The sequence below is a fragment of the Rattus norvegicus genome, chromosome 4 (assembly GCF_036323735.1).
Source record: "Rattus norvegicus strain BN/NHsdMcwi chromosome 4, GRCr8, whole genome shotgun sequence".
Classification (NCBI taxonomy): Eukaryota; Metazoa; Chordata; class Mammalia; order Rodentia; family Muridae; genus Rattus; species Rattus norvegicus.
In genome coordinates, this window is record NC_086022.1 from 80870970 (window position 1) to 80885026 (window position 14057).

Below are 14057 nucleotides of genomic sequence, written 5' to 3' on the forward strand. Positions count from 1 at the left end.
CCATCTGTAAACAGGATCCACAGTGGGAAAACGGAGAGTCTGCATTGTCAGCAAACCCACAGAGACCTCCACAACAGCATCCCAGAGATCTTGGCCCCGTTGGCTCCGGACACGTAGTGCCTAGTTTTAACAAGATTATGGCAAAGTTTAGGGAGACCAGGAAATGGGTGGGCATTGAGTGTGGGAGTGAAAAGACCCCACAGAGACCCCAAAAGGTTAAAAAAAACCCAAAGAGAATCACCATATAGTGACAGATAAAATGGACAGAATAAACACGTAAGTCGAATCCACTTTCTGATAAGGACTTAATTTTTAAAAAGAGAGAGCTTGCTTGCATTTCTCTTTCATGTTATCTGTGTGGGGTGGGTGCTGACCACACACTCTGTACTGAGCTTCACCCATCACACCTGCCCCACCCACTGCAGCTCTGCACCTTTGTTTAAAATAAAGTATTTGGTATGTGTGACTGGCAACACAGTCATAGATGATCGGGGCTCTAGAGCCAGAAAGACTAGATTTAAAAAGTACTTCTCTGCATAAGGTCACTTTTGTCCTCCGTAGGAGGCATTTGGGGTTATAAATCCTGGGTGGGGGAAGTTATAAGGGTAGACGTTGCTAAACATCCTACCATGATTTTCCTCACAATTATTGAATTATTGAACTATACTGCCAGAGATGACAATGTTGAGAAATGTCCTTTTTAATACCAGCCACATCATTTGCCAAGGGCCAGAGAGATGGTCCAATGGGAAAGGCACTTTCTGCCAGGCCTGATGACCTGAGTTTGAACCCTGTCCTTCCACTTTGTAGAAGGGCAGAACCAATTTCCTCAAGTTTTCCTCTGACCTCCATATGTGCACCTAGGTATGCATGATCATATATACACACAGATCAGAAACACAAGATAAAACACTTTCAATGTAAGAAAAGTACTCTACTGCCCTTGACCTGATCAGCTCTGAATCTCATCTTCTTATATGAAGAGGGGAGAAAGTCAGTAAGATGTCATAGCTGGTAAAGGGTCTAGGGAGAGGCGGGGGCAGAAGGGGGGAGCCAGTGGGATGATGTCTCTGCTGGTAAGGGTAAAGGCACTTGTCACTAACTTTGCTGAAGTGAATTTAATCCCTGCAACCACTGTATGGTAAAGAGAGAACCACTCCCACCTGTTTTCTCTAACCTCCACAAGCATGCAGTGATGCGTGCACGCACGCACACACACACACACACACACACACACACACACACGCTCATGCACACACACACACACACGCTCATGCACACACACACGTTCGCATGCGCAAATACACACACAAATATGATTTTAAAGAGTAAGGGGAAATGCCTGAGCTGTGCTAATGATGCACATGACACTGAAGTGTCAGACTCAGAAAACCAAGACAAACAAGCTGGCATTCAGAGCTCGGTGCAAAGCTCACGGGTGCCCTCAGGGTAGGGTATCTAAATCCTGTTCCGCATGTGCCTCTGAGCCTCCCACTTGAGAGTGCTGGACTCCCTTGATCATCCAGTTGGATGGGCCACTTGCATATATGTGCACAGCTCCCTTCCAAAGAGCCCATCAAAATCCTGCACATTTATTGGCCCCAGTGCGCTTTCTGGATTAAGGTGAGTGTCAGAGACAGCAGTTGCTGAGAGCCAAGAGTATGATGGCTCTGATGGGCCAGCCATCTCCAGAGAGCGCGGACACAGAGGCTAATAGACTTACTGGATGTAATGAAGCATTTTAACGTCACTCTTCCTGGAACAGATAGCCTGACTATGGCCTTCCAGAAACTCAGGAATTTAAGAGCCCCACACCCGTCCCTAGACTGCTGCCAATGCACACAGCTAATGTGCCCAAAACTCCTTCCTCAAATGCTCCCTTAGCACAAGTGCCGAAGGCTCTGTCTTTTTCTGTCATAAACGTACTTCATTGTTTTCTCTTATGTCAAAAAAATTTTCACAATTAGGATGTAAAAAACAAATCAAATATGAATCTAAAGGCCAGAGGAACAACTTCATTTTCCTGGGTTCAGGACTCCATATATTATTTACAGATAATAAAAGTGTGAGTTGTAACTAAAAATAACAGGCATTTATTGCACATCTGTTCTCTCCCACATGCTGGCTGGGTACCTTGTTCCCATTTTACAGAGGAGAAAGTGAGTCCCAGAGAGGTCACAGGCTTATGCAATGCCACAGAGTAGTAATATTAGCAGGTGACAGTGCAGATTTAAACTGGGGCTCTTGGAATCTGAAGGCTGACATGGAGCTGCCCCACCACAGTGCTGGCAGGGAAAGGGGGAGTTTTAGGAGACTGATGCTATCTGTGCCTATGATTTTGTGATTTTTAGCAACATTGTCTGAGCAAAGAGTGCTTGAGCAGAGGAGTAGAGGTCATGGGATATAATTAGCTGGAATGTTATGCCTGGTGGCTCACATAGCCTCAGGCACTAAATCACTAAGTTCCTCTTCCTTGCCAGGACAACGCTTAATTTGATGAATATGTATCTACCTCCTCTCTATTTGATTAATGGATTTTTCTTCTTTCTTTTTTCTTTATTTTCTTCCTTCCCTCCTTCCCTCCTTCCCTCCTTCTTTCCTTCCTTCCTTCCTTCCATTACTCCTCTCTCATCCTTTTCTGTTATAGGGTTTTTTCATGTAGACCAGGTTTACCTCAAACCTGAGATCCTGCCCCAGTCTCCTAAATGCCAGGATTACTGACCCATTCCACTGTTGATGTTTGCTAAATTTCTTTTCTATCGAGGACCCAGTACAGAGGTTGGTACACAAAGTTCTCACTGATGATTTCACTAAAGAGCAGGTGAGTGAGCTGGACTCCGTGTTGGGCGTCTGTATCTCTCAGCTCTGTACTGGGCTGACACAGAAGGAACGTGAGCTAGAGCGCAGCTGGAGAACATAGCACGACCAAAAAACAAAAGGGAGACGGGGAAGCATCTTTTGGATTGCTCAGCTTTAATGTTTGGTAGTCGGTTTTTAGAAAAGTGTCTTGCCAACATTGTCATGAACCGCTCACTAGACGTCATCTCTCTTCAACCAACCATAAGAACCAATAGCAGGAAATACACTGCCAGGAGGGTGTTCAAATCCCATGGCTGCTAGGACAACATTGGGCACCAGAAAGGTGCTCAGGCAATAGTTACTTTAGAAGAAACTAAACTGAAGTGGAAACTTCAGGGTTCTTTGGAAAGTCGTTGGATGGTGTTTTGGAGGAACGTTTGGCTGAAGTGGACACAGGTGAAAGGATGCTCTACTAAAGCGAGTATGTGAAAGGACATGTGATAAAGGATTCTTCTCAGCCAACATGCATATATCAGTCTGCCTTACACTGCATACTTGAGCTCCATTTGTTGGGACTCCGTAGAGAGAAACTTGCCATAAAACCTTCTGGTGGTGTGCTGCAGTTTTCTTGCCGCTTCAGGCTGATTGGTAGATGTCAGCTGAGACAGACACACGTGCTGAGGCAAGACCTGTGGAGGACACATGATGTTTGTAAGGACTCAGTGCACAGTGGCAGAGGCTGAACTAGGCTTGCATATAGAGCTAGCTGTGCAAAGCTTGTTGGTCTTTGCTGATCTTCACTCCCTCAAGAGAGGGACAGTGGAGAGCTGTTCTGAATGTCTCTGCTGGTCTGAGTGTCTCCTGCCTAGCCATTCCTGCTAGGTTGTGCCACCATTACTGACTCATGTTTGCTATCCCGACTCTACCGACCTGGACTGCTGCTGTATCTGTGAAGAGTTTTCGAGCACAGAGCCATTGATTTCCAGACAACATAGTCAGGAGTTGCCTCAAAGAACATTTCTAAACAGGTCTACTTCCCCCATATCCTTTCTTTTCTACTACCTCTGGTGAGTGGTGGGCTAAAAAGGAGGTTAAAGCATTTATAAACCATTAAAAATAATGTTTGAAAAAATCAAAGTTACACTAAACTCCCCGCAACTTTGCACATTTCTCATAGACAAAGGGTGAGAGATGTTCAGGGATATAGGGTGGCTCTTCCTCAGAAACTAAAAAACCCAAATCCTTCTCTACAAAGTTGTCTTGTTTTTGCTGATTTATACTCTTAGGGAGTATCCAAGAGCTCCTGCTTCCCCAAATTCTAGAACTGGCCTGTTTTGGATAGTCTTCGGAGCACACCCTAGGGTGGGCAGAGCTGAAGCCACCTTAGAAAGGAGGCATCCTCGCCTCCCAGCCATCACAGTCCTGGGACATTGCTCTCTGCTTTCTTGCAATCCAGTGAGGTTTCAGGAAGCTTCCAAATCTTCACATCTATTCACAGAGGGGCCACTCAGTCACCCAAGAGAGCCACCATTTTCTTCTCATTCTGTCTCACATCACACCACTCAATTGTGATGCTATTTCTGGCTGCCATGCACTATTAACATTTCACGGGGGTTTTAGGTTCTTTCAACTCGTGATGCCTATTCCTGGTTGTCAACCTGACCACATCTGGAATCAACCACAATCCAAAAAAGGATACCCTGAATAGAAACTTGAGGGTTCTTTGGAAAGGCATTTGGATGGTGTTTTGCTGGGGTAAACACGTGAAGGAACATTGTCATTAAAGTGGACACTGTGAAGGGCTAAGGCAGACTCATGAAGGAACATTTTGCTGAAGCAGACACAGGTAAGAGGATGTTCTGGTGAAACAAGCATGTGAAAGGACACACGGTGAAAAATTCTTTGCTAATGACATGTATTGGTCTGCCTTACACTGCATAGTTGAGCTGCATTTGTCAGGACTCCATTCAGAGAAATGCACCAAAAACCTTCTTAGCAAGACCTGTGCTGAGGCAGGCACGTGGAGGACACGTGATGTTTGGAGGGATAAGTAGGACTGGACAGAGTGACGGAAACAGCTTGGATTTCTGGTTCAGCTATCTGTGTGCTACTTGTAGGTCTCTTCCTTGCTGATCTTGACTTCCCTGAGAGCTCCTGGTGACCCTCTGGGTCTCTCCTGATGACTCAAGCTGAGGCTGAGGCCTGGGTTTCTCTGTTGGGTTGTGTCACCACCGTGCCTAAGCTGACTCTACCAAACCGGGCTGCTGGTGCATCCCTGAAGTGTTTGCAAGTGGATCGAGCTGATGCTGCCTGCTGACCTGTGAACTGAGCTGCCAATTTCCAGACAACACAGAAGGGAGTTGATCCAAATAACCTTTCTAAACAGGTCCACTCCCCCTGTATCTTTTCTTTTCCACCACCTCTGGTGGGTGGTGGGATATAAGAAAGGTTAAAGTGTTTAAGGACCATTATTAAAAATAGGATTTGAATAAATTAAAGTTACAGCCACCTGTGCAAGATGTTTCTGCTTGGTTTGAAGTGGGGGAATCCACTTCTAGCCCAGACCTCTGAGCCAGGAAGACATGCACATTTCGTCCAGACACTGAGGTCCAGACACGAACCACCTTTTAATCCAGATCTTGTGGCCAGAAGACACACCACTAATCTGGGCTCTACCTTCTGCTGGAAGCCTATATAAGAAGGAAGGTTTTGCTCTTTGCCTGTCTTTACCTGCTTGCCCTCGTCTTTCTAGCACATCCGTTCTGTCACTGGCATTGGAATCTACTTCTTTGGGACTCCAGCTGAATACAGAAGACTGGCAGAGATATCCAGCCTTGTAGGACTGAGCAACTACTGGATTCTTGGACTTTCTGTCCACAGCTAGGCATTGTTGGATTAGCTGGACTGCAGCCTGTAAGCCATTCCAGTAAATTCCCCCTTGTCTATTGGGAAGAGAGAGAGAAATTGGTTCCATAAGTTATGTATCCTGACTGATACAGAGTAGCTTCAACCTTTTATTATGAGTCCAGGCTTACTAGTGAGACTTCCAACCCAGGAGGTCATAGAATAGAAGGCCTTTACTATGCTCTATAATCTACTCAACTATTTGCATATATTTACATTATGTTTGTGTGATATATCACTCCAATAAATTCTATTTCCCATATGGCAGCCTCTATATAAAGATGAACTCAAAGACTATATATTATAATTATATATATATATATACACACACACACCACACACACACATATATATATGTATATATATATATATTCTATCCACAAAAGGCATTATGATTCTCATACTTCCCCCTTAAAGGTGACACCCACCATTTGAAATGCTTCTTAAGCTTTTTTGAAGGTTCCACATGAGAAATGTGGTTCCACATTCTGCTTCTTCCCTTGCGGCGTCCAGCTGCTACAGCACAATAAGCCAGAAAGGAGGAATTGAAGCCCAGATCTCAGTCTGGCTGTGGGTGCTGGGAGTGAGGGGTAGGGATGTGAGGGTGTGAGGGGTGGGAGGTAAGGGAGAGTGGGGGCCCCTTTCCGAGGATTTCAGTGTAAGAAACAACTTGCACACACACACACACACACACACACACACACACACACACACACACTAAGAGGTGAATAAGGACTATTTAAACTTTGGAAAGTGGGAAGGGGTTTTTCAGGTTAGTGTACATTGGCCAGGGCTTAAGGTACTGGGAACGCTTCATTTTCACGGAGAGGAATTCCAGATGCTTTCCAGGCAGGTTCCTATTGGGAGAAAAGGAGTTGAACCTGTAACTTTGCCGAGGACTATGTGTCATTCTTCATGCAGAGGATGTGGGGGCCAGTCTACCCAGATAAAGCCAGAGGAGAAGATGAAATGACTTCCTAAATTCACAATAAAGGCATAGACCTGGGCCTGTGGAACAGTCTTGGGATTTTGTTGGGAAACCTTGGTGATAAGGTTGCAGTCTACCATGAGTGGACAGCCCCCTGAGCTTGGTGCAGAATGGAGGACTCCCTTTCCCAGTGGGAACCTATTTCTGTCTTGGTTATAACTCCATTGTTATAGAGAGACACCATGACCAGGAAACTTTTATAGAAGGAAGTATTTAATTGGGGGGCATGTGTATAGTTTTAGATCATCATGGTATGAAATAGGCATGATGCTGAAACTGTGTGTGTGTGTGTGTGTGTGTGTGTGTATGGTGTGAGTGAATGTGTGTGTGTGTGTGTGTGTATGGTGTGAGTGAATGTGTGTGTGTGTGTGTGTCTGTGTGTGTAGCTTCAAAGCCCACACCTGGTAACACGTCTCCTCCACTAAGAACACTTGCCTCCTAATCCTTCCCAAACAGTTCCACTAACTGGGAACCAAGCATTCATACATGTAAGCCTATGTGGACCATTCTCAGTCAAACATCTCAGTCAAACATCTACAAAATTGTACCAAAGTTAGCAGTATAAGTTGTATTTACTGCTGCTTGGTTATTGTGGACAGCTTTCAGATGCTGCTTCCTTGGTGACCTGGCTCCAAGTTTCATAGCCAAACTGCTGGCTGAGGTTGAGTTCTTTTCCTAAAGCTACTGGAAGTGAGGCAGGAGTCTCTTTCAAATTCCCTCATGTAGTTCTGTAAGGGGTCTCTTTCAAACTCCCTCATGTAGTTCTGAAAGAGTTCATGATTGGCCAAAGAATGATACCCAGGGCTCAAATAGTATGTAGAAGGAAAGAGTGTTTTATTCTACAGAAGTCCAACACACTGGAGCCTCCCATTACCAAGATAGACAACCAAGTGAGCTCGCAGGCCTGATTTAAAGCACATGAGGGGAGTCCGGGTTAGGTGACCTTTATCTTGCTCCATCTCTAGAGACATTCCATTACTGGGGCTAGAAAATGTTGCTGGGAAGGTCTGGAAACTGCTGCTGACCCATTGTCCTTCTGAGGGCAGCTTCTGAAGCCTGGACTTGCCCAGTTCTTGGAAACAGATTTAGGCCCCATTTCCTGAACTGCCAGTTTGAAGCCTGTCATAGAGTCAGCCCAGCCTTCTCAGTTCGTAGCTGCCTTAGTCTTTTGTCCTATGTCTTCTCTGACCACAGAGTTGTATCAGGACATGGCAACTGGCTTCCCTCAGAGGAAATGAGGGACGGGGGTGGGGACAGATGGATAAGGTGTGTGTGTGTGTGTGTGTGTGTGTGTGTGTGAGAGAGAGAGAGAGAGAGAGAGAGAGAGAGAGAGAGAGAGAGAGAGAATACAGTCTCCAAGAAGAAATCCAAAACTATTCTGTAATCGTCTTGGAAATGATAGCCTACCACTCTCATGATGTTCAGTTCTTTACAGGAGAATCAGGTCCATCCCATCCTCAAGAAGAAAGGACTACACAAGGTTGTAAATGCCAGTGAGCAAGAGCCATTGGGTATCAGGCATTGATGAAGCCTACTGTTATCACAGGACTTACTCATTTTAACACATGGGATTCCAACATGTATAGACTATGCTTTCTTTATTTTAACCAGTCATGGTTTCTAGTTTATTTTTCTCCTTACCCTTTGCATTTTATTTGGTAGGCTGTGCACTTGTCTGTAGTATTTTACAATAATGCTTAACGTCTTGTCAGAATTTTTATCTTGTTCCTGACTCACCCAGCAAATGAGATGAGGAGGTACACTTTCTTCCCCACCCACGTCTTGGTGTTCTCAAAAACATCTGGACTTTTAGCTTGATATTCTGAATGTAGTGGGTTAAATAGAGTATATTATTAAATTTAATTTTAACTGTTTCTTTTGGTCTTTTAAATGTGGCTACTAGAGAAAAATTTGAATCATAATTGGTAATTACATTTTTATGCTTACATATGGGGTTCACAGAGGTGTTTTGTCTTTTGTTCCTTTTGAATATCACAGCTGTCGGTTGCCATGGCTTGATTTTCAACATGATGTCTTCATTTTCTTAGCTCTTGAATCAAACACCCTTCCATCTAGTTTTGCCTGTGGCAACTTGAACTTTAATTGTTTGTGAAGGGCTGGGGACATACATAGCTTGGTCTGTAGACCAATGACCTAGAACCAGGCTCTGCATTCAAACTCCAGTGCTACCAAATGAGTAGTCAGCAGAGGAAAGCTTTCTAAGCCCCTGCGTGGCTGGAGGCTGCTTTATTTCTCTCCTCTTGGTTTATATTTGGCTGGGCAGACACTGTTTCATTTCCTCTGATAATCCATTGCTAGTAGTTCTGATCAACACAGATAATCTCTCTGTTTTTTCCTGACTGTAAGCTTCCAGACTTGCTCTTTTTTTTCTTGCAGTCCAGACTTCTCAGGAAGCTGCACTGAAGACTGTTTTTATTTTGGCATTAATTCTGTTTGGTACTTGGGGGCCTTCCTTATGAAGGCTTCCTGAACTAGAGACTCCCCTTTTCTACTCTGGGATTTGATTTTTGTTTTCATTCCATTGGTTGCTCTTACCTTTTCTAAATCTCTGGACAACCCACAGCCACATTGTTGGAAATGTTAAACCAGCCTCTATGACTTGTACATGATTTTCCATCACTCTGGGAAAACGCTGCCACTCAGTCTTCCCCTACACAGACCTTCAGTTGACTCGTTCTATCCCACTGTTGACTGTGTCTGTTCTGTGCTGTGTTGTCTCCTAGTTTTCATCTTTGTTGTGAAATTCTGGAGCTGAGGAAGAAATACAAGTTGAAGGAAGGAATACAATGCTTATTCTTAATTTGGGGGACACAGTGGGATTTATTGGAGGGCCTGGGCAAGGAGAAGTAAGCATAAGGGAAGTCTTCATAAGTGTGGAGCAGACTACACATCCAGGGAACAAGGAGTGGAGATGGTTTTGACCCCACAATCAGGTTGTAGCCAAATGCACGAGCATCACACTTGGCAAAGCTCCCTTCCTCTGACATGAGTATCTTCCTGCACCTGAGGAATTAGGACACGGTTCTGAGAGACACTTCAGTCACAAGCTCCTTGTGCCATAGGATGGTGCAGATAGAGCTGGGAACCCTATCAATGTTAACCCTGACCATTCTACCCCAAAGTTTCAAAAATGTAGCTCACATTCCTGTCCAAAGCCTAGACAGACAGAGCATTTCAAGAGCAGACACCTGAGTATCCATTGGACAGGGCTGTCTCCCAGGTCCTGTATAACAGAACTTAAAATTTCCAACTCTCAATCCCAAGCCAAAGTCAACTGGAGGATCAGTTTACTTTTAATTGAAACTCAAGTCAGCAATTCAAAGAATACTTTTTAAAAATCAAAAATTCTAATACAATACAATCCTAAGATGTACTCCTTTGAAAGCTACATGACTGGAATGTTGTCTATAATTGAACCACCGTGCTTCGTAAGAGCAGAAACTTTACATGGACAGTAAAAACACTATTGGTTATAATGCCACATAATGTGGGATCTGAGCTGAGGTGTGCAGGCAAGTGTGTTGTTATTGGTTGGCATGAAGGATGCTCACTGTACACATCGTATATTCAGAACCAAGACTGCACTAGAGTCAGTAGTGCCAGAAACACCTCAGATTCACTAAGCATTTAATTTTGAATTAATTTTTGGTTTCTTCACATTGAGAAACCCTTTATGGTTGCCAATTTTTTTCCAGCCCACACATTCAGTTACATGACCCCAAATGGGTTTGCAAACCACGGGTTTAAGAAGCTGTACTGCCAAAAGTCAAATGCCACATGTTCTCTCTTATGTGAATCAGAGCTTCCAAGTTTTCAGTTTGTGTATTTGACTTGAAATGTCTGTAGGGATGTGGGAGCTAGGAAGAGGTTATGGGGAAGAGGGAAGGAAGAGGCCTTAAGAGTAATGGAAAGAGTAGACCGCATGTGATGTGAGAGTTGTGGTGGTCTGACTGAGAAATGCCCGCCTTGGACTCAGGTACTGAGTACTTGGTACACAGCTGGTGGTACTATTTGGGAAGTTATGGGACCTTTAAGAGGTGGTGCCTTGCTGAAGGAAGTGCGTCACTGGAGGAGGGCTTTAAGTGTTTATAGCCCTGCCCCACTTCCTGTTCTCACTCTGCTTCCTGTGTATGGATGGAAATGTGCTCGGTCGTCTTCCAGCTTCCACCACCATGTGATGCTTCCCTCTACGATGGCCTCTCTTCTGGAACCGGAAGCCATCACAGACTTCCCTAAGTTGCCTTGGGTTTGGTGCTTTATCACAGTAACACAAAAACGAGGAATTCAAAAGAGGAGGAAGAGAAAATTGGAGAGGGCAAGGTTTAAACAGAGATGGGAAAGGGAGGAGGATTAACTAAACTTAAGGGTGTATGGAGAAAACATGGGAATTTAATTTTAAAACCAACTTAAAATATAATGGAAAAAAGAGAGAGAGTTTGAAGAGAGATGCACTGTGTGGGTAGACAGTGCTGATCCCAGAAGCCATGGGGTCAGTTTCCTATAGTATCTATATACATTACTACCGCCGCTGCTGCCGCCACCACCACCACCACTACCACCACTACTATTACTACTACTACTACTACTACTACTACTACTACTACTACTACTACTACTACCACTAGCTCCTTTTCTGCTGCTGTGATAAAACACCATGACCAAAAATGGCTTATAGAAAGAATATTTGATTTTAGTTTATGATTCCAGGGAGGAGCATGCATAATGTCAGGGGAGGTGTGGCAGCTGTGGGTCAGCAGGAGATAGCATCCTCAAACACAATGGCAAAGGAGAGAGAGAGGTGAGACTATAAACTCTCAAAGCCTGAGCCCAGTGATGTGTTTCCTTCAGCAAGAGCACACAACTCATAAGGACCCATAACATCACCCAAACAGCACAGCAACTAGACAGCAAGTGGCTTAAATACCCCAGCCTACGGAGAATATTTTTTTATCCAAATCACCATAATTATCTTACATAATTATTGCAAACAGAAGAAAAATTCGCTTTTTCTGCAAAAGGAGAATGTTAATTAAAATAACTACTTTATAAAATTGAATTTATCTATCTACCAATTATGACTTACAAACACAATGAACAGGCTCTAAGATCATAAACACAGTAGAGCTAATAATTTAGACAGTTATGCTGTAGACTATACATTTTAACACTGAAATGGAAACCTTTGCCTACATACCCAAATCATATAGTTGATATGTATTTAGCCATAATGGATTCTAAATGGAAGGGTCTGTGTTTAGGACAATTATTTTTTAAACAAAAGAAAAGACTTTTTCAAGGTTATGTCTTTCACTATTAGATTATAAATTCTCAAAGAAATAAAGATCTCCATAGCCACAGGGAGTGTCCCTACAGTACATTGAAAGGTTAGAGACCACATCAGACTCCAGGAGACACTAGTGAGGAACATGACCAAGGCACAAAACCGAAAAGCTGAAACCGACTTCTCTTTGAAAAAGCTTCCCAAACCAGGGGTAAGTCCGGATTCAGCCGGGGTTCTGGTGAACAGGTGATAGAATCTAAGAGAGGCAGCTTGTAGAAGTCAGAGTGGTTAGGAGAAATCACAAAGCATTCTGGGACCCAGATATTTGGTCAAGCGTTATTCTGGGTATGTCTGTGAAAATGTTGGGGTTGGTTTGTTTGGTTTCTATTGTTAGTTTTTTTGTTTTTTGTTTTTTGGGTTTTTTTTTTTTTTTTTTTTTTTGGTCAGTTGACTGTATGTGACTTTCTTGTTTGGTTTGACTTGATTTTATACACAAGGATTGGCCTGGGGTGGCCTTGTATTTGCAAGCCATAAGCTCCTGAGTACAGCTGTTCAACACGTGAACCGTAGGAGATGCTTTCTCTTAGAATATTATTTTTCCTTACCAGATGAGCAGTGAGTATTTATCAGGATATAGGATAGCAGAAGAGTACCCTATTCTGAGAAACCTAGTCAAATCCTTTGCCAACTGCCTATGTGAAGAGATACAAGTTGTCGGCGTACAATTCTTCAGCCGAAATAACTGACAGAAACGATGTGAGTCAGGAAACATGAAAATCCTGTTCGCTTCTATCCAGTCAACCCTAACAATGCAAGACAATCGCAGCTCCATGTTTTTCTTTGTTTTGCTTTTCTTTAGAGGGGGTCTAGCTAGCACACCCATGTTGCTTAGATATATATCTGCCAAATTTGCTATTGTTGTTTGTACATGAGTTAATAATCATTTAAAACTACTTTATCTAAGCTTTATTATCCTGTGTGACAAACACATTTAACCTTCATCAATAGAAGTTCGTTGGAATCCTCAATAATTTTTAGAATGTAAGGAAGTCTTGTGACCAAACATTTAAGGATACACAGCTAAACTGAGATGTATGTGGCTCTGCATTATAGTAAGTAGAAGGAACTTTAGCGGTCATTGGGACTTTTTGTTTGATTGCGTGACACTAAATCCAGTTAAGGTAGCCTTGGAACATCAGTTGTGATCATGGATTTCATGTACCAGGTTGAGTGGGCCACAGTTCCCAGATATCTGGTCAAGTATTATTTTAGACACAGCTATGAGAATATTGGGGAGCATTATTTGTTTTTCATTTTGGTTGGTCAATAGGGTGTTCGGTTGGTTTGCTCTTCTGAGACAGGGCCTGACCATGTAACTTTGACTTCAGAGGTTGCAACCTGCAGCTTCCCTAGTACTGAGATCGCAATATGTACACCACATTGAACTTAGGAAAGTCTCGTAGATGAGGTTAACATATAAATTGGTAGACTTTGAATGAAGCGCATCACAATCTATTATGTTAACAAACTTCCTGCAAACAGCTGAAGGCCCCCCTATTAAAGACTGAACCCCAAACAAAAAGGAGCTTAGAGGCCTTTGAACAGGAAATTAGCTCTTCCTGGTCTCAGCTTCAGCCCACCCTACAGATTGACATATTCTCAACTTCTACAATTCTGTGAGTGAATTCTTTAAAATCAAGCCCTCTCTCTCTCTCTCTCTCATATATATATATATATATATATCAAATATAGTTCTTCTGTTCCTTTAAAGAGCTGCCTAACATTAGTCTTATCAGTAAAGCATAAATACATATATATGCACACACATATGTGTTACATATATACATCTTTGTACAACAATAATTAAGAAGTCATGAATTTGAGATGGAGTCTGGAGATGCTGAGGGAGTTGTAGGTGGAGAGGGGAGGGTAGAAATGATATAAGTGGGATACTTATGTGTATAATTCTCAAAAATGATTTAGTTTAATTAAAAATATATAAGGAATTCATAATAGCAGCCAATAAATTCTTGATGGGCTAGAGATTAGAATCAAGGGAAGACA